Genomic DNA, 20,693 nt, shown 5'->3' with positions numbered 1-20,693 from the left:
GTTTGTTAGTGTGATTTACAACTTTTAAATATTTAGACACACAGTGAGTGAGCTATCATTTGTACTCTTGCCCTGGGCCCTGAAAATATGAAAGGTTGCCCTAGAGATTCACATGCAGGAGTCCAGGTCTTCAGAGTTCTATAAGTTTCAGTTAAAACCAGATTTTTGCCCACCCCTCTACCCCCAGTTTTTTGTTTTGATTTTTCCTGGCCTAGCTCCTATTCCTTGTAAGCTTAAATATTCCAATACATTAATTCATGTTAAAATGTTAATGGCTGGACTTCCCTGGTGGCGCAGTGGTTAAGAGTCCACCTGCCAGTGCAGGGGACACAGGTTCGAGCCCTGGTCCAGGAAGATCCCACATGCCGCAAAGCAACAAAGCCTGTGTGCCACAACTACTGAGCCTGTGTGCCACAACTATTGAGCCCACATGCCACAACTGCTGAAGCCCACAGACATAGATGCTCCGCAACAAGAGAAGCCACCGATGAGAAGCCCGTGCACCGCAACCAAGAGTAGTCCCCGCTTATCGCAACTAGAGAAAGCCCGCGTGCAGCAATGAAGACCCAACACAGCCATAAATAAATTAATTAATTTTAAAATGTTAATGGCTAATAGTGCTGACCCATATCACCCTTTCAAAGTATTGATATTTTAACAGAGGTTTCAATACCTTATTGGGGAGTTCTCAACTTTAGTATGCCTATAAGTCACCAAGAAAGCTTGTTTAAAATTCAGATTACTGAGTCCCAGCCCAGAGACCCTAATTCTGTAGGCCAGGGGTGAGGTCCAAGAGTCTTAATGTTCTAAAAAACACCTGAGGAAGTCTACAGATGGCACACTGAGAAACAGTAACTTATTTCAAAAAAAGTATTTTTGTAGTGCAAATTTTAGGCACAATGGCAGGATATAGGGAAGATTTGGGGGGAAATCTCAGGTATAGTTTCCAAACACTTCAGTTTGTACTAGTAGATAGTAATCATAGTCAAAACCAGTACCATACTTTATAGTTAACAAAACAGACTCAAATCCTTAATCTGAGACACTCCTCACAACAACTCCACAGGTAGATTTTATTATCTCTATTTTACATACGAGGAATCTGAGGCTGAAAGAGGGGGCAACTCAGCAGCTCATACACTCAGCCCTAGTCATGAGTCTCCAAGTATTCCTTCTATTACTCCTGCTCAGTACTCCTTCCATTACTCCTCAGGCAGCCCCAACTCTAGGCTTATTTTAGACTGCAGTAGACAATGGCATTTGCTTGAGGGTTTAGTCGTGTAACCTGACACCTTTTTACCATTGGTCAGCTGGGAATAAGGGAGTTTAGTTGTCTGGAAATTTGCCTAAACCACCTTGGAGAATTTCTCGATTCCAGGTACTAGAAGGAATTGTGCTTACATTTAAGGAACAGATTACAAACTGAAAGCTTGATGTCTGAGGCAAGGACAGTTAAATTTACTACAATCCCGATATATGAAATTAAGAATGCTTATTAACATTTAGTGGTGTTTTGAAATAACCACATCCAGATTAAAATAAAACAATAATAAAGCTAAAACAAAAGCAAGTTCATTAAAATCTAATCATGTCCTTCTCCTTTATGTATTAAAATGGAAGCTGTGAGTGATGCCTTTAATTATAGTCCTGATGTTTCAGTTGCTGAGCAGTTTATTTAAAGTGACAGTATCATTTTCTTATTACATAATTACTCCTACTGAATTTGTAATGTAAACAAATAAGAGGCTAATAATTCAGAGACAGAAGGAAAACTGATAGTGCTCACCAGATAATAAGCTTAATGTACTTATTTGCAGATTGCTGATTCAGACTTAATTTAGTTTCAGAGCTAACTAATTAGAGGAAAAAGTGTCACATGCTCACTTCTTTGGCAGGATCTGCACCTAAAGAATCTATGGTGTTAAAGACAAAAAAGATTCAAGGAAAAAATCAGTGTTCACACTGAAAATCAGCATATGATTTTCCTATTCTTCTGAAACCTGCATATATGATTCAGGATATCTAAGACCAATGGGAGGAAGTCGAAAGGAAATAGAATTCTCATTAATTAAAGCAAATAATTGGGAGGTGGTCCACAATGTAATGGGCTACCTTATAAGAAGTAAATACCCCATCAAAAAAGGCATTAAAGAAAAATGGTAAAAAGACTTGGTCTCAAGATTGTTTTGAAGGTCACTTCAACTTTAATGTTCTGTGATCTCACAATGAGATAATTAATAAATCCAATTTCACCTCTTCAGGTATTTACAGAAAAATAATTTTCCCTGGTTTAAAATATGCCAGACACTTTCCCATATGCGTTTTAAAACACATTTAAACAGTTCTATAAACTTCTCTGTGATTTAAAATAAGGTATGATCATCTTATGTCATATACAAGGAGATTTGGTTGGTAAAATCTGAATATGAGACAGTCAGACCTATGAAGCAGTCCTATGAAGCAAGAAGTTAGGAGTTTCACATATCATGCTCCTGTTATATCTACATATTTCCCTAGAGAAGTCATGTTGTATGCAGAAGGTATGGTCCTTGCTTACTGAACAATCCATAGCTGAAGCTCCAAAGAGAGCATCTGAACATCACATGTACCCCATCTTACTATAAAGACAGAATTTTGTATGTTCAAAATGTTCACATGTACACTCAATAACCAATAATGGGTGAAAAATGATTTTCAGCTGTAGAAGATGATGATGGGCTTATTTTATTTTTCATTGTTTCTTTGAATCTAATGACAACTAAAGATGCTTGTGAATTACTTAATGCAAGATACATTATCCTACTCCAGTCCAATAACCAACATGAAAGCTCCCATGTCTTCTGTGCTCAACAGAAAATCTACTGAGAGTCTCCGATGTTCTAAGCCTCAGGCCTAGCAGACAGAAATGCTTCCTTTCTCTAAACTGGGACAGCACACACTGAAGGTAACTACAAAGTCAGTAATAACAAGAACTGTGCAAATGAAATTTAATATTTGGAACCAAAAACAACAATAACAACAAGGGATGCCACAGTTAATAATAGCAATAATGATTACAGTAATTATAAATTAATAGATCTATTGTAATAAATGTTGTAGTAAGTTAGAGCATAACTTTATGATAAAATATTAATAAGAGAAGAAAAAGTGTTTGTACATATATAGATAACCACAAACATGTGCTAATTGCCAGGATTGTGAATTATGCTGGCTTAAATAGGATCTCCTTGTTCTTATTTATTTAGGAATGTTTTTCCCATGGAGAAAGTTGTTTATGGTAGGTGGGACTAAAATTAGGATTCTGAAATTCAGCTAGGATGAAGCCACACTGGACATACCAGAAGCAAATGGATATCTCAAACCCATCTTTATTCCTTCTCTGTCCGTATGGATAGTACCTTTAAGATGACCAATTGTGTCATCATTTGTGATGGGGTAATTTTAAATACACTCAAGATGTTGCGAGTTCTACGTTTAACAAACACTGAGGGAGTTTATATCCTTGGCACCAAGACATTAGGACAGTCTGGATCAACCTGGAAGCTCATGCTTATGGGCAGATACTGTATGTCACAAAATACCAAGAACCTACAAGACAATAATCAGAACCTGAAGACCAACACCTCCAACTTGGGGTCAAGTGTGTGTTTGGAGGTTCAATCCTTCCATTTTTTTCCAGTAAGACTCTTCTCATGTGGGTTGTTACACTAATAGGGGATAGTGAACTGGAAGAGAATTCTATTATATGGAGCAAGGGCATAGCCAATACAGTGGATTATCATTATATGCTCTTCAAACCTAGACAAGTTCAAATATATGTTGCTCAGTTAAAAAAATTAATTTAAATAATGTAGGCAATTCTGTCCACCATTTCATTCAGTAAGTATATGGCCAAGAGTGAGTGGGAAGTGAAATGCATTGATCTACCATTTCTTAACCAATCTCAGTTACTTTGTGCTGAAATATAAGAATGTCCCTATGATTAAGACCAATTTTATTGAGTAGTCAGAAGTAATATTTATTATACCCAAATTCTGTCTTACACACAGACTGCAGAAGGTAACTTCTCTATAAAGACGCAAATTAACTACTCAAACTTAAATGAAATTTTCTCCTTGGAGAAAATAAGAAGTTAAGTTGGAGAAAATGAGAAGTTAAGTTGTCTGTTCCCATCATGTCAGGAATTCATGAGGTTAGCAAAGTTTCTGAAAATGTACTGAGTCAAACTCTTCTCTTTCTTCTCTATACTACATTGGTGTAATTTTACCCGATTCCAGTAAAAGTTTACATCTACTCCAAAATCAGACATCGATTGAAAATCACTCTGAAGGTAACAGATACAAACCAATATGTTACTAGTACCTTCCAGCAGGACCTGAACCGTTGTGACTATACAGTGGGATAGCAGACCATGGATCTTCTGAACTGATAAAAGAATTAATTATGAAGCAACACAGACAATATACCTTTATGTCAGGAAGCAGCTGAGTAAACCTGTGTTAATTCTAAGACTTGTGCTGCACTGAAACATTGATTTTTCTTCTTCAGACATTTGAGTTCTTGTTCAAGTGTGATTTTTTTTTCATTCAGAAGACTGTGAGCTCTTAGGCCCTGGGACTATGTCTTGTTTACTGGTATATAATATCCAGTGCCTGGTACATTATAGATGCTCAATAAGTTTTTAAATAATGAAAAGAATTGTGGATTTTAACTTGAAGAGGACATAATTTGAAGGAGGTTCTGAATAAATGAAAATCAAAGTTGCTTTCAATGCAGCAACTGTAAGTAATCCCACATCTATACTCACCAACCACTGGTAATATAGCATATGTATATGGAGGTGATAGTATTTGAGTATGTGTGTCAACGATAATTGAAACTTATTGATTTATTAATAACATAGAAGAATCGAAATCAATAATTTTTTCTAGTTTTGAATTTAATGTCTACTGGTAGTTTATCTTAAACTTCCTCTGGACCTCACATTGCCCAATAATGCTTTAACTTAATAGTATTTTCTGACCATGCACCTGGACCTTAACATGCACCTCCAACGTTGCTATCTTGTACTGACATTGGTCTTGACCCTTGATAGTAAAACTTTTTTATGCACATGTGTTATCTCTCCATAAAACCTCACCCAGGGCAGAATTCTAGGCAGTAAGTTTTCAACAAAACATTTGTTTAATGAAAGTACAATAGGCATACAGTAGGCATCTGAGATTATGTGTGTAGAAGTTAAGAGAGCAGGCTGGGGGCTTCCCTGGTGGCGCAGTGGTTGGGAATCTGCCTGCCGATGCAGGGGACGTGGGTTCGAGCCCTGGTCTGGGAAGATCCCACATGCCGCGGAGCAACTAAGCCCGTGAGCCACAACTACTGAGCCTGCGCATCTGGAGCCTGTGCTCCGCAACGGGAGAGGCCGCGACAGTGAGAGGCCCGCACACCGCGATGAAGAGTGGCCCCCGCTCGCCTCAACTGGAGAAAGCTCTCGCACAGAAACGAAAGCTCTTGCACAGAAACGAAGACCCAACACAGCCAAAAATAAGTAAATAAATAAATAGATTTATTTAAAAAAAAAAAAGAGAGAGCAGGCTGGGAGACACACTGCTGGACCATCTCTTAGAGCACTTTCAAAGAGGTTACTCTTTGAGCCTCATTTTTTTCATGTATAAAACAGGGTTGATAAAAACCATTTCCTCAGAAGGTGTTTGTGAGGATTAAGTGGGGTCATCCATGTAAAGTACTTAGAATAAAGCACATGGTGTCACCCTCTTCTGCCAGGAGCTCTCAGAAATGCTTATTTGTATTAATTTGAATAAATACCACAATGTCACATGTAATTAATGTTAGCTATTATTAGTGATTATTATTAGGTTTGACTGTATAAAATTACCAATATTTCACCATTTTGACCTATAAAAACAACAATTTCAATGGATTTGATATGACATTCTATGAGCTTAAAACACATAGATGATTTGGTCAAGTCTGTCAGTTCTGTTAAATCAGAAAATGTGAGAATGAGGTAAACCGGCTGTCTGTACAAACAAATCCAAAATATTAATCCATTAGTAAGAGTCTCTGAATGTAATAAGCTGGGGTTATATTGTATTTGTATCACTAGTCGGGTCTCAGGACAGAGAAAGTTAATTTAGGAGGAATGAAATTGGGGGAGGCAGGAACCTGAATACTCCACACCAACACATTTCTAAACTTCTCTGATTATCACCCACAACTGACTTCCCACTGGTCCAGCTCAAGGCTAATTTTGTCCAGGGAAATTTTGAAAAGATAGGTATCTTAAAATGAAATGCGTAAATTTCCGAGTTAGCAGTCATCATCATCTTGGGGTCAGGAATGATATTCCTGGGGAATTCCTGACAAATATGCAAACATGTTACTGAACAATCTCATGCTATGCTCATTTAGTACCCACTAAATAGGTTCCGAGCTTAGCTAACAGATGGCTGATGGGATAGGTGAGAGGATGCATACATTGTGATGAGGCGAGTGATGAAAAAGGTTAAATTATACAATGTAGGGAAACAAAATGGAAGGCCTGGATTAAAGACTCAGGGTGTCTAAGAACTAAAGTCAGGAGAAAACTAAAAATACATTATCCACCCTTACCTAGGCTGACACTATCTTCCCACTCTCCCCCTTAATCCTCTAAACCCTTTGGATCAGTGAATACACCTTCCACACTTCCAGCCTTCCAAGTGTGCTCCTATTCTTTGGCTGGTCTAAAAATCACACTTCCCTCATACTGAGATTATCTCAAACTGCCTTTTTCTGCCTAATATGAAGTGACTGTTTTCATCTGAGCATCTGCAAAATCAATTTTCTTCACCCTTCACTTTGGAACACATTTTAAAATATAGCTCCAGTAGCTGTTGTGCTTGACATCAGTGAATTGCACTTTAATTTGACTTTTCCAAATAATCATTGATATCTGTAAAGATTCTTAGTCCCACCGTAAAAAAAGAAGTCCCTGAACTGAATGATTACTTCTTTAAAAATAAGAAACAAATATTCTCTGAGTTTTAAACAGTTTTTAAATGAACTAACAATCCTTATTGGGAGTTTTTTTAAATGAACTGAACACAAGCATTAACACAGGAACAGCTGGACGCTAATCATTTAGCTGGAAAAACTATATTACGTGGCTAATGGAAACACTAGGGAAGCACGGGATAAATAAGAACTACATGTTGGCAACAGCAACTTGTCTATAGGCAACTCCAAGTTACCAAGTAGGCTTGCATTACTACAAACAGAACAGAAGCAAAAGAGTTTATTATAACATCCTTCCAGCCTCTCTAGAATTTACCATATGAGGCATCTCAGGCCTATGAAGGCCAGTAAGGAGTAGCTTTGGCAATACTGAGGCATGCACTGGTAATATAAGCCCCAATGGCATGTTTAGCAGAAAAGTGACCAGTGACAGCAATAACAACCCCCTACATTTGTAGAATACCGTATTCATTGACCTCCTTTAACCTTGACAACCCTAAGAAATGGGCATTATAAATGAAGTTAAAAGAGGTTAAGGCACTTACCAAGGTGACATAAGTAATAAATGGTAGAAGCCAAATTTTATTCAATATTACTCAGTGAACTTTTATTGATTTCTCACCCTGCGCAACTCTCTGTGCTGAACACTGGGGATACCAGAAAATGTCACAAAGCCTGCCTTCAGGGGGTGCACAGCCTGCTGCAGACAAGAGGGAGTGTTCATCCACTAAGTAGCTTTTCACTGTTGAGGGTCTTCCATGTGCCCACTGTGACTGGGAAATAAGCAATGTACAAAACAGACATGGTTCCTGCCACCCTGAAACATGCATTCTGGTGGGGCCAGACAACATGCAATTTAAAATAAACAAGACAACTTATTGAGTGCTATCAAACTCAGTAAAACAAGGTAATATCATAGAGTTTGGAGGGTCTAGGAAGCTATAATGGATCGAGGAAAGTCCCTCTGAAGAAATGACATTTTAACCAAGGCTTGAAAAGAAACAAACCTAAAGATCCTGGCAGCAATGTGGTTGGAAGGGAGAGACCAGAGAATTCATTTCTTGTCTTGAGGCTGCATTTGTACAGCAAGCCAACTCTTGTTGAAGTGGCTTTCGGGGAAGCTAATGGAAAATATGGGGGAGGAAAAGCTGCCAAATCTCCCTCCCTCCCGTCACGTACACAAAACAAGCCATACCTTGCTGCAGCCTTGAGAAAGAAACAAACCTGGTGTGTTTGAGAAACAGAAAGAAATCTAGAGAATCCAGCACCTAGCCAGTGAGAGGGCCTGGTAAAAACGCAGGAGGAATGGGCTCCATCACGTAGGTCCCTTCCAGGCACAATAGAAGTTTGGATTTTATTTTACTGAAAGTATAAACAATGGAGGAGTTTAAGCTAGAAGTGACATGAAGTGTTTTACATTTTGAAAGAACTCTGGCCCCAGTTTGGAGAATGTATTGAAAGAAGGCAAGAGTGGAAATAGACCAGTTTAAAGGTGAAAGCTTTGGTATATATTTAGGCTGTAGCACCAAAGGACTTGCTGTTAATTAGATGTGCAAGATGATGACAAGAGGGAAATCAAGGTGACTTCCAGATTTTTGGATGGAGCAGCTGAGTCACTGATGATGCTATATCGGGATTGGGAAGACAAAGAGAGTAATAGGTTTAGTGGCAACAAGGGTGAAATCAATAATTCTGTTAAGGTTTGAGATGTGGAAAAAGAATTAAAAATACAGTGTGATAAGTGCCACTGAGATAAAGGCATATGCTAAATAATGTGAAAAGGAAGAGAAAGATTAACTCTGTGAGAGGAGAGAAGGTCAGAGAAGTGAGGTTTACCATGTACATTTAAAAACAATTAAAAAAGGACCAGTGAGTGAGAATGGCACTTAAGGCAGAAGGAATAGCACATATGTAAAGGCAGAAAGTACAAAAATGGAGTCTGTGCAGAGCTTCACCCATTGCGCCAAAGCTGTATCCTGAGGGCAGCCTGAGGTTTCTGGGCATGGCAAAATGGTGAGAAAAGTATGAGGTGATAATTATATGACTAATGTAAAGGAGAAGCTTGAGATTATGAAGACAAGAAGAGTATTAAATTTAAGATTAAAAACCCTGAATTCCAGTCCCTACTCTGCCACTAACCAGCAAGCCACTTCACTTCTCTGGGCTTACTTCTTCATCAGAAAAATAAGAGTGTAAAATGAAGCCATTTCTAAGGCAATCTATAGATCTGGAAATTAATAAAACTATGGTTAGTCCTTTTGCATCTAAATTAAAAACTGTTTATTTATACATGTCTACATAAAATGTTTGTTTTTATTTATACTCACACACACACATAAATCTTCCACCTCATTTCAAAATGGATTTCAGTCAGCCTAAGTAAATACATGACTGTCTCAAATATTTTTTGAAATGAAGTATTTATGTACGTGTGTGTGAGTATAAGTAAAAACATAAACATTTATGTAGACATGTATAAATGCATATTTTTATATAGGTGCAAAAGGACTATTAATCATAGTTTTATAGATTTCCAGAACAAATGAACAATCGTAACAAAACAGAAATAGATTCATAGATATTGCTCCTGGTTTCCAGACAGGAGGAGGGCAGGGGGATGGGTATTTGCAGATAAAGGAAGGTGAAGGGGATTAAGAGGTACAAACTTCCAGTTATAAAAGACATAAGTCGCAGGGATGTAATGCACAGCATAGGGAATATAGTCGATAACACTGTAATACGGTGTATGTATGGTGACAGATGGCAACTAGACTCACAGTGGTGATCATTTCATAATGTATAAAAATATTGAATCACTATGTTGTACACCTGAAAGTAATATAATATTGTAAGTCAACTGTACTTCAAGAAAAAGGAAAAAATACGTACCGTTGTATAATAAAGAATTTATCTGGTCTTGGTCCCTGGTTCCTGGGAGATAACCTCTAAATCCTTGGAATTTCCTGAGTGATAGGAGTGACTTTGTTACTCATGAGTCCCTTGCATCATACCTGATTTATACCAGTGAGATAAATCAGGATGGGGGTTAGTCATCGGAAAGACCAACTATGGGATTAGAGCGCTGAGGCTTTAAGCCAGCCCAACCTCCAGGGAGGAGAGGGGGTGCTACAGATTGAGTTCAATCACCTTGTCAATGATTCAATTAATCGTGCCTCTGTAATAAAACCCCAGTAAAAACTCTGGACAACTCTCAGATATGCTTCCTAGTTGCTGAACACATTGATGAATGGGAAGGGTGATGCATTCTTCTTCCCTTCCAGGTCTCATCCTAATTGTCTCTTTATTTGGCTGGTTCTGATTGACATCCTTTCTAATAAAACTGTAATCATACGTATAGTGCTTTCCAGAATTTTTTGAGTCATTCTAGCAAATTATCAGACCTAAGAGAGTTAGAGCAACCCCCAAATTTATAGCCAGTTGGTCAGCAGTGCAAGTGGTCTGGGGACTCTTGAAATTGTGACTGGTACTAGAAGTGAGGGTAATCTTTTAGGGAATCGTGCCCTTAACTTGAGGAGCCTGTGCTAACTCCAGGTGGCTGGCATCAGAATTTCATTGCAACATTATAATAACAGAAATTAAATAAATGAAGAGCTACAGCCAGGAGGAACAGGAATACAAAAATAATGTGATAAAAGTAATGAGGTTACTACTCGTATCCTGAGAATGAAATCCAAGACAGCGTTATAGGGAATTCAGAGGCAGCATGGTGTGGTGGTGAAGAACAAAGGTTTGAGCCAGACTTACAGGACGCAAATTCCATCACCACTCTTTACCATCTGGGTGACTATAGGCAAGTCACTTAACTCTCTGAGCTCTGTAAAATGGAGATGATGATAATGCCTACTTCACAAAATTGTTATAAGAATTGAGTTAATTCATAAAAAGTGTTTAAAACCATTTCTGATACATAAGAACACTCAATACTTATTGTTAGAATGGGCCACAGTGCAGACCACTGTCAACACATCAAAGCACAATTCAATGAAAATAATAATTTTTTTTAAAGAAAATGCAGTCCAGATGTGAAACTCTTATCACAGCACTGCCCAATAAAACTTTCTGCAGTGACCATAATGTTCTATATCTGTGCTGTCCAGCATGAAAACCTCTAGCCACATGTGGCTATTGAGCACTTGAAATATGGGTGTTTTGACTGAGGAGCTGAATTTTTATTTTACTTCATTTTTAATTTATTTAAATTTAAATAGCCACATGAGGCTAGTGGCTACCATATATTGGACAGTGAAGACGACCAGGGTGTAGTAGACAGCCCACACGCCCTTCAGGTGCTCTTTCATGAACAATATTCCTCACAGCCAAGCTTCCAGCAAGGACTGCAGATGAGAATTCAAGCCCACTTAACTCTACGTTACTGGTTAAAGGCGGTATCGTGTGTTCAGTGTGCATCCAAAAAAGAACAGGTTTAAGATTTTGTTATATAATCAAGAAGCCTACCAATCAGGCATGAGCCTAGAGAAAAGCCCACTGACTGTGACATGGAGTTGGGCCAAGGTAATATTTGCAGATAAAGGAAGGTTTTCCTCAGAAAACAGCCCAGAGTTGACTACAGTTTATGAGAACAGGCCCCAAAGTTCTACCTACTTTAACAGGCCATGGCAAGAATTAGAAGAGAAAATGCATATAACTGCTTGGCACAATGCCTTGCACAGCAAACACTAAATCAGTTTTACCTCTTTTATCATCATTATCAGAATTATTCTGTGCTATAAAATGTGCCTCTAATAACTGCAACTGGAGATGTTAATCATCTCAATACAGTGCCCATGTAATATTGAATTGCAAACAGTATTATTTACTGAGTAACTCCTTAAGACAAGCTAGTGGTAAGTGAACAAGCTGACCTTCTATATAGGGTTCTTAGATTTTGACCAATTAAATGTTTGAAGACCTCTGCCAAAACTGATGACTTGGGTTTTTTTTTTGTTTTGTTTTTTGCGGTTCGCGGGCCTCTCACTGTTGTGGCCTCTCCCGCTGCGGAGCACAGGCTCCGGACGCGCAGGCTCAGCGGCCATGGCTCACGGGCCCAGCCGCTCCGCGGCATGTGGGATCTTCCCGGACCAGGGCACGAACCCGTGTCCCCTGATTCGGCAGGCGGACTCTCAACCACTGCGCCACCAGGGAAGCCCATGACTTGGGTTTTGAAGTAACTGATTTAAAGTGAAATAATGAGATCGAAGGGCCATTGTTTGTGGAGGCTACTCTAAATTTGAGAAAATAAACTATATCATCAACATTTAGGCAAATGCTTATCTATCTATTCCTTATAGCAGGGAAGCATGAATTTCGCTCATCCAGGAATAATATCAAGTCATTAAGAAACACGTGAAGGAGGAGAATTTGAAACATATTGTATTTTGTCTCCCTTCAAATTATCTAATCTACCAAGAAACTTACTCTAATGACCTGAAATATGGGCAGTGGTTTTACAAGTCTCACATATGTATCAATAGCTAGGATTGTGTATCTAGAGCATAACCCATTCCTGTACATAAGCCAAGGGCTGATAGAAGGTCAATAAAATCAAAGTTTATTCAAGGTTCCTAAGAAATGTATTCACAAACTGATGAAGCTTATGTAAATGTTGGTCAATAAGACAAGAGCTGTGCCTAAGACCCAGATACTCCTGAAAAATACTGTCCTGAGAAACCTAGAGGAGCAACTTATCAAAAAGGAAATTGGCCTACATCTATATGGAATCATTTATAGACATCATAAAGCATTTTTTACTAGAATCATCCTATACATGATCCCAGGCATTTGTTGACTTCTAGGCAATAGGATTAACAAGTAGACAAGGACCTAAGCCCATCATGGTAAGCAGTGCTGAATATTCCAAAGGCAAATGACCTTTACCTGGGGCTTTACTTAATCAGAAACTGTTACTGGGACCCAGACTCAGGTCTTCAATTTCCAGGTAATTGATGCTAGGAGTTTTGTCAGCATCACTCTTCTATGAGCACTAACAAATAAACTGAGAATCCTATGGTTTTTCATCTACAAAAAAGAAACAATGACAGCTTCAAAGTCTACTTACCACCAATTCTGAATTGCAATAAGATTAAAAGGAAATAGGACTATGGTAGCAGGGGATGGCTGAGATTGTTCCTTTCAGGTACCTCAAACAATATGTAATCATTTAGATCAATATCAGTTATATAACATTTAAAAACACTGCATGATTAAATGATGTATCAGTTAGGAATATTTTAGGCTATGAGGAGCAGAAAACATTACTTTGGTGGCTTAAATATTAGAAACTTACTTTTCCCCACATAATGGGAAGTCCAGATGCGTGCAGTTGTTGTTTCTGGTTTAGTTAACTCCAGAGCCTTTGAATTCCCTTGATATTTCCCTCATGGACACAGGTTGGCTGCTACAGTTTCAACCATAAGGTCACATTCCAGCTTCAAGAAAATAAAAAGGGAAAGAGGTGGAACTTATTGAAGAGTCCATCTCTAGACCAAAAGCCTGCGTGTGATCATTCAGACCCGACCATAGGCAATTGCAAGGCTTTGCCCGACAGACGTCACAGTGAAAAGCTGCCGTCCCCACACCAGACTTGGTTACAGCCACTGCACTGCAGATTTCTGGAGAGTTGCACTCAAGGAACCCCACCTCCACTCCACCCATCTGAGCCAGTCATACACATATCAGCATATATACATCTAGCCCAAGCATTTCTCTTCAGACGCCACCTTATCAGAGGCCTTGGCTGAGGCACTTTGGACACCTCCACCAAGACCTCATTACCAGGGAGCTTGACTAAGGCATTTTCTTCATGCTCAATCAGTATTTTTCTACTCCTTAGCCTTCCTCCTCCCCCTCTACCAGACCATGAAAAGGCACGAGCCCTCTGTTCCAGGCTCCTCAGCAATAAAACATTTCCCCTCATCTGCACTGCATGCATCTCACCCTTGCCAGGTGTTGCTCCATAGGAAAAAAAATGGAGCACTAGGGAGCCAGTGCCACTTTTTGCCTCTTGCTTGCACTGCCGCAATAAATAAATAAAGACTTGACTGATACTTTCAGTTTGGCTCATTGTCTTAATTGACCACCTCAACACCTGGCAGCCCGTCACCTACATCAGAAAAATACATCTTCCCAGAGACCCTACAGCAGACTGCTACCATCTTATTAGCCTGAACTGAGATACACATGGGCATTCTTAGTAGTGTCTACAAAGAGAAAGCAGTTGGTGAACAAACCATCAGTGCTTGTCATAATTTGGAAATGAGTTTTATGGGGAAAAAATAAGCTCAGGAGTTCAGAAAAGATTGCTATGAGCTACAAGGAAATGATTTCATAAAGGAGATTAAACTTTAAACTGTGCTCTAAAAGATAGATAAGGTTTGGAGATGAGAGGGCATGACAGATGGGCTAAACAGACTAAGGAAAGGTTTTGCGGAAGAAATGAGCTCCTAGGACAGAGAAAGGAACATCCCGCTCTTCTGAAAATAGGAGAAAGAGTGTTTTAATTCAGGAAATAGAACACAGTTGCCCATCAGGGGGATGGGGAAGCCACTCCTATGGGAGAATCTTTAGCACATCTAGTGCTAGCAAGTAAACTAAGAAATGCCTATTAAACAATTGCTATTGTCTCGCCAAACATGTCAGTAAACATTTATGCCAAACAAGTGGCCTTAATACATGCCGATTACACTCTGGAAAAAGCAAGTGAAAAATTCCTTGTGCAAAAAAAAGAAGAAACCACCATCCTGCAACTAGCTCTGCTTTAACTCCCACTGAGATCCACAGGGTATCCGTTCATGGAACCAAAGCAGCATATGGCCCTAAAAATATAAGCCTCTGATCTTACAATTAACAGAGTAATCTTAAAATTAAAGCATCAAATCAAAAACACTTCTGAATAACAACAGTTTAAGTTAATGGTTTCTTTCTGTTTGTTTTAGGCTTTCTTGTGTGGGAAGAGAGAGAGGGGCACTGGTCAAAGGGAAAATGTATTCAATAATTGCAGCAGATAAGATCAAAGCAAAATTTTCTCTATATTCCCTAAAAGGCATGTTTCTCCTGTTCTTTAATTGGAAGCAAAGGTCTAAACAAGCAGTGGAAATAAAACTAGTGAGAGGGGCTCTTTCACATCTCTAATTATACCTCCTATGCAGTAACAGGCAATTGGACACCAAAAGCTCGGGGACCAAGACCTTTCCTGCTATGTCCAAGTAAGCTACACCAGAAGGAAATCTATAGTCAAAGTCCCCCTTCAAGATAGTTCCCAATAGTCTCATTTTAAAAGTAGATCCTTTTTCTTATCTGACCCTAATTGGTAATTAGCTATTCCTTCTTATTAATCTACCCAAGTGACTGTTTCTGAATATTAAAATGTGGGATTCTTTCATCATGCAATTATGCTGGACATGGAAGGAAATAACAAACTGTAAACTTACAACTGTAACCTCCTAAAAGTTAAGAGAATCACAATGGCCCACTGAAATAGGAGACATTTTAATTAATATGCCTCCCTGTGGCTTTGCCTTTCTTCTTGTATGCTCAGCTGGAGTAATTAGAGCAAAACCTGAGGGGCGCCTACCCCAGAAGCCTCACTCAGCCCTCTCCAGCTGAGTCTCACTCTTTGTTGGCAACTGTCTCCATTGAGGAAGACTCAGCCTGAGCTGTGTAATGTACAACTGCTCTAGGGAATAATCCCTCCCGAGAGCCACCAGGAAGTCGCCTGTTCAAAAAGCAAAAAATTTAAAAATTTAAACCCTATTCACTTTAAAGGAAAAAACGAGAAACAATCTTTTAAGAAAGATACCTTCCAAGCTATTAACATCTGATACAACTTCCTCTTTAGAGATTTCTCCTTCTTTAACCACGTTTTAAAGTATAGTTTACAATAGCATAAAATTTACCCATTTGGAGTATACAGATGAAGTCAGTTTTAGTAAATTTACACAGTTGTGTAACCATCAACACACTCAAGCTTCAGAACACTTTCATCACCCCCAAAATCCCTTGTGTCCCTTTGCCGTCAATTCCTGCTCCCAATCCCAGCCCCAGGAAACCTGCTGTCTCTACAGTTTTGCCTGTTCTAGCAATTTCATACAAATGCAATCACACAGTACATATTCTTTTGTGTGGCTTCTTCCACTTAGCATATTTTTGACATTTATCCATGTTGTTACATGTATAAGTAGTTCACTCCTTTTTATTGCTGAATGGCACTCCACTGTATAGATATACCACATTTTGTTTATCTATTCCCCAGTTGATGGACATTTGGATTGCTTCCAAATATTTGGAGATATTGAGCCTAACAAACATTTGGATACAAGTCTTTTCATTTCTCTTGGGCAGATACCTGGAAAATAAATTTCTTGGTCATTTGGTAAATATAAGTTCAACTTTTTAGGAAAGTGCCAGGCAATTTTTCAAAGGGGAGTGTATCACTTTCCACTTCCATCAGCAACACATGAGAGTTCTGGTTTCTATGCAACCTCAGGAACAGTATTCTCAATCTTTTTTGATTACATATATTTTAGAGGTGTGTAGTATATTCTCAATGGGATTTTAGTCTGCATTTTCCTAAGGACTAACAATGTTGAACACCTTTTCATGTGCTTATTTGCTATTCATAGATCTTTTTTGAAGGTTCTATTCAAAATTTTACCCATTTTTTAATTGTGTTGTGTGCTTTCAGACTATTTACTGTAAGAGGTTTTTTTCATATTCTGAACACAAGTCCTTTATCAGATAAATAATTTGCAAATATTTTCTGCAATTCCTTTTACTTGTCTTTGTCTTTTCAGTTTCTCAGTGCTATCTTTTGAAAAGCAAACATTTTAATTTATCTTTTGGTGTTCATATTTTTTGTGTCCTATCTAAGAAATTCAAAGTCACAAATATTTTCTCCCCTATTTCTAGTTACATGATAATTTCAGCTCTTACATTTAGATCTATGATCCATTTTGAGTAGAACTTTGTGTTATGGTATGAAGTAAGGGTCCAGGGGTTTTATGTTTTTGCTTTTGTTTTGCATAGAGACACCCGATTGTTCCAGCACCATTTGTTGAATAGACTCTCTAACTCCACTGAGTTACCTTGCAAGTCTGTCAAAAATCAAGGGACCATGTATGGGCTTATTTCTGGACTCTGTTCTGTTCCACAGATCTACGGTCTAATGCTAATACCACACTGTCTTGATTACTGTAGCTTCACAGTAAGCTTTGAAAATCAGGTAGCACAAATCCTTCAACACTGTCTTTTCAAAATTGTTCTGTTTATTGTAGGTACTTTGAATTTCCATTTAAATTTTAGGATTGACTTGTCGATTTATATTTAAAAGCCTGCTGGGAATTTGACAGGGATTATGTTGAATCTATAGATCAATTTGAGAAGAGAACGGCCATTTTAACTAAACTGATCTTCAAATCCATGACCATAGTTTATCTTTCCGCTTATTTAGCTCTTCATTACTTTCTCTCAGCAACGTCTTACGGTTTTCAGCATACAGTTTTTTCTCCCTTTTGTTAAATTTATGCCTAAGTATTTTATTCTGTTTGATTCCATAGTAAACAATATTATTGTCTTAATTTTAATTTTGGATTGTGAATTGCCAATAAATAGGAAAATAACAGTTGATTTTTAGATACTGATCTTGTAACTTGTGACCTTCCTAAACTTGTTTAGTACTTCTAGTAGCTTTTTGACAGATATTCCCTACATACAAATCAGATCATCTGTGAATAAAAATAATTTTACTTCTTACCTTACAATCTGTATGCCTTTAATTTCTTATTCTTGCCTTATTGCAAGAATAAGAAGTTAAAGAGTAGAATCTCCAGAGCAGTGTTGAATAAAAGAGGCAAGAGCAGATATTCTTTTAAATCTTTAAGGAGAAAAAGCATTCAAGCTTTTAATATTAAGCATGTTGTTAGCTGTAGCTCTTTATCAGGGTAAGGAAATTTTCAACTATTCCTAACTTGTTGAGAACTTTTATCAAGAATGCATGTTGGATATTTTAAAAAAACATTTTATGTCTACTGAGAGAATCACATGGTTTTTGTCCTTTTTTCTATTAACATATTATTTCACCCAAATTGATTTTTGGATAATAAATCAACTTTGCAATGTAAGGCACTTAGAAGTTACCACTCCACCGTAACAACAAGTAAAAAGATGAACGAGTTGAAAGATCAGCTCTTCTTAGATCTGTCAGAGAAGTGAGACAACAGGACAAACTGCTGCTCCAAAAATTGGAGAGACAGACAGGCAGATACAGAGAATCGGAACCTACTGGAGCAGAAACATCCATAGAAACCAATACCCGGGTAGGAAAACTTGAACTGTAATTGACAACTGCTGGAGGCTCAGTGTGCAAAAGTCTGAGAGAGAAAAACTCCAGGGGGACCCAGTCAGTCATGGGGTGGGAGGCACACTTCTAAGTTTTACCTCTAAGAGCTTCACCCTGTTCTCGCGGTGACTATCGGAGAGAAACCCTCTTGTGCTTGCAGCATGGGAAGGGAAAAAGGAATCATTTTGAAATACACTAGACCATTCTGTTTTCCTTAACAAGGCCTGCCTTCAGGAGAAACAATTTTACCAGAGCCTAACCTACCTGTGAGAAGAGAAGCCTCAAACTCCAGCTCCCTCTAGCCATCCCATCCCATCTAAATGGTGGGGGAGGGGGGCGGGGTGCACTAGGAAGCACTGTGGGAGGTCACAATCCAGGGGCACAGGCTCACCAAAAAACTGAACCCGAATCAGAGGACTGTAGAATATTTCCCCTCTCCCCACACTTTATCACTGCATTAAAGCCCTACATACCATGGTTTCCTTTTACCCGGTATATCATAGGCACTTGCACAAAAAATTAAAAGGCATACTAAATGGCAAAAAGCACAGTTTGAAGATACTGGAAATGCATCAGAACCAGAGTCAGATGCAGCAGGAATGTTGGAATTAACAGAAATTTTTAAACCTGTGGTTAATGTGCTAAGAGCTTTAATGGAAGTAGACGATATGCAAGAATAGATGAATAATGAAAGCAGAGAGATGGAAATTCTAAGAAAGAATAAACAAGAGATGCTTAAGATCAAAAACACTGTAACAGAAATGAAGAACGTCTTAGATGTGCTCATTAGTACACTGGACACAGCGACTAATTTTCTGAAGAAAGAATCTCTCAGCTTGAGGATATGACAATAGAAACTTCCAAAACTGAAAAGCAAAGAGAAAAAAAAAAAAAAGACTGAAAAAAGAACAGAAAAGAAATCCCAAAAACTGTGGGACAATTACAAAAGGTATAACATAACACATAATGAGAATAACTAAAGGAGAAGGAAGAGATAAATCAACCTACATTCCTAAAATAAGTACCATTTGTTCATGGTGATAATCTTTTTTACATGTTGCTAGACTCAGGCTGCTATTATTCTGTTAAGGATGATTGCTTCTATGTTCATGAGAGATATTGGTCTATGGTTTTCTTTTCTTCGGATGTCTTTGTCTAGCTTTGGTATTAGGGTAACACTGGCTTAATTAAATGAATTAGGAAGAAGGTCTCTTGCATCTATTCTCTGAAAGAGTTGGTGCAGAATTAGTATTGTATTTTCCTTAAATATCTTATAGAATTCCCTGGTTGAACCATCTACGCCTGGATACTTCTTCATGGGAAAATATTCTTTTGATGATTCAACTAAATCATTGGGGAACTATGATATATGCATTGTAGCTCCATAGCTGTCTTTCAGGAAGCATAAATTCCTATTTTCATGGAGTTTACACAAGTCAATCATGCCATAATAAAAAGTACTATTTGATTACATACAGGCACAATGGTGGACAAAGCATTGGGCTGAGACTTGTATTCAAATTCAGCTTCTGTCTTTACTTGGTAGTTGGGCCTCAGTACTCAGGCATCCTAAGCCACAGTTTCCTCATTGTAAAATGAGAGAGTAGAAGGTTTCTAAGATCCTTTCAGTACTTAACTAACTTGGTCTATGATGAAAGTGTAAAAATGAACTTTATCGCAAATGACAATCTGAGAAAAATTTTTATAACTCATAGCACAGACAAAATGTTATTCCTAATTTATAAGGAAATCCTAAAAATCAAGAAGAATAAACTCAAAAAGCAATAGAAAAAGAAAATCCAGTTGCCATTTAAGGACAAGTGATCCTAAAATACATGAAAAGTTGTTCGACATATCAAAATCAACTATCTACTAACAATAACCAAATAGATAACATAATTTTTAAAAGATAAACATTTAAATAGTAATGAAAGATGTAAAATATCTAGGAATTCATCGAATTGATTTTGTGGAACTACAAAACACTGCTGAAAGAAATTAGAGAAGGCCTAAATAAATACTCACAGACTGAAAATCTGAGAAATGCTAAAATGTCAATTACCCCCAAATTTATCCATACATTCAGGGCAATCCAAATCAAAATTCCAGTTGGGATTTTCCATACATTCTAAACTTTACATGGAAATGCAAAGGACCTAGAAGAGCAATACAATCTTGAAGAAGAATAAAACTGGAGAGTTTACACAACCAGGTGTCAATATTTTAAAAAAAAAACTACGATAAGTTTTTTACGATAATTTTTTATTGAAATATAGTTGATTTACAATATTACGTTAGTTTCAGGTTACAACATAGTGATTCAACA

General features: G+C 37.9%; 1 protein-coding gene across 4 annotated transcripts in view; it reads right to left on the bottom strand.

Moving 5' to 3' along the window:
* Nucleotides 1-20,693, bottom strand: part of SUMF1 (sulfatase modifying factor 1) — a 451,840-nt gene that overhangs the window by 207,981 nt on the left and 223,166 nt on the right. Inside the window, exon 10 of one of the 4 annotated variants that reach the window (XR_007469862.1) lies at nt 13,319-13,460. The exons of 2 other annotated variants lie outside the window; for them this stretch is intronic. The gene's annotated coding sequence lies outside the window, so the exon portion shown is untranslated. Of the gene's footprint in view, nt 1-13,318; nt 13,461-20,693 lie in introns of those variants that run through there. One more of the 4 variants, XM_049693599.1, reaches the window with a different exon arrangement.

This window comes from Orcinus orca, chromosome 10 (genome assembly GCF_937001465.1).
Source record: "Orcinus orca chromosome 10, mOrcOrc1.1, whole genome shotgun sequence".
In the NCBI taxonomy this organism is placed as follows: Eukaryota; Metazoa; Chordata; class Mammalia; order Artiodactyla; family Delphinidae; genus Orcinus; species Orcinus orca.
The sequence above is the reverse complement of the archived record's forward strand: the minus strand, read 5'-3'. Positions and strand labels throughout refer to the sequence as shown.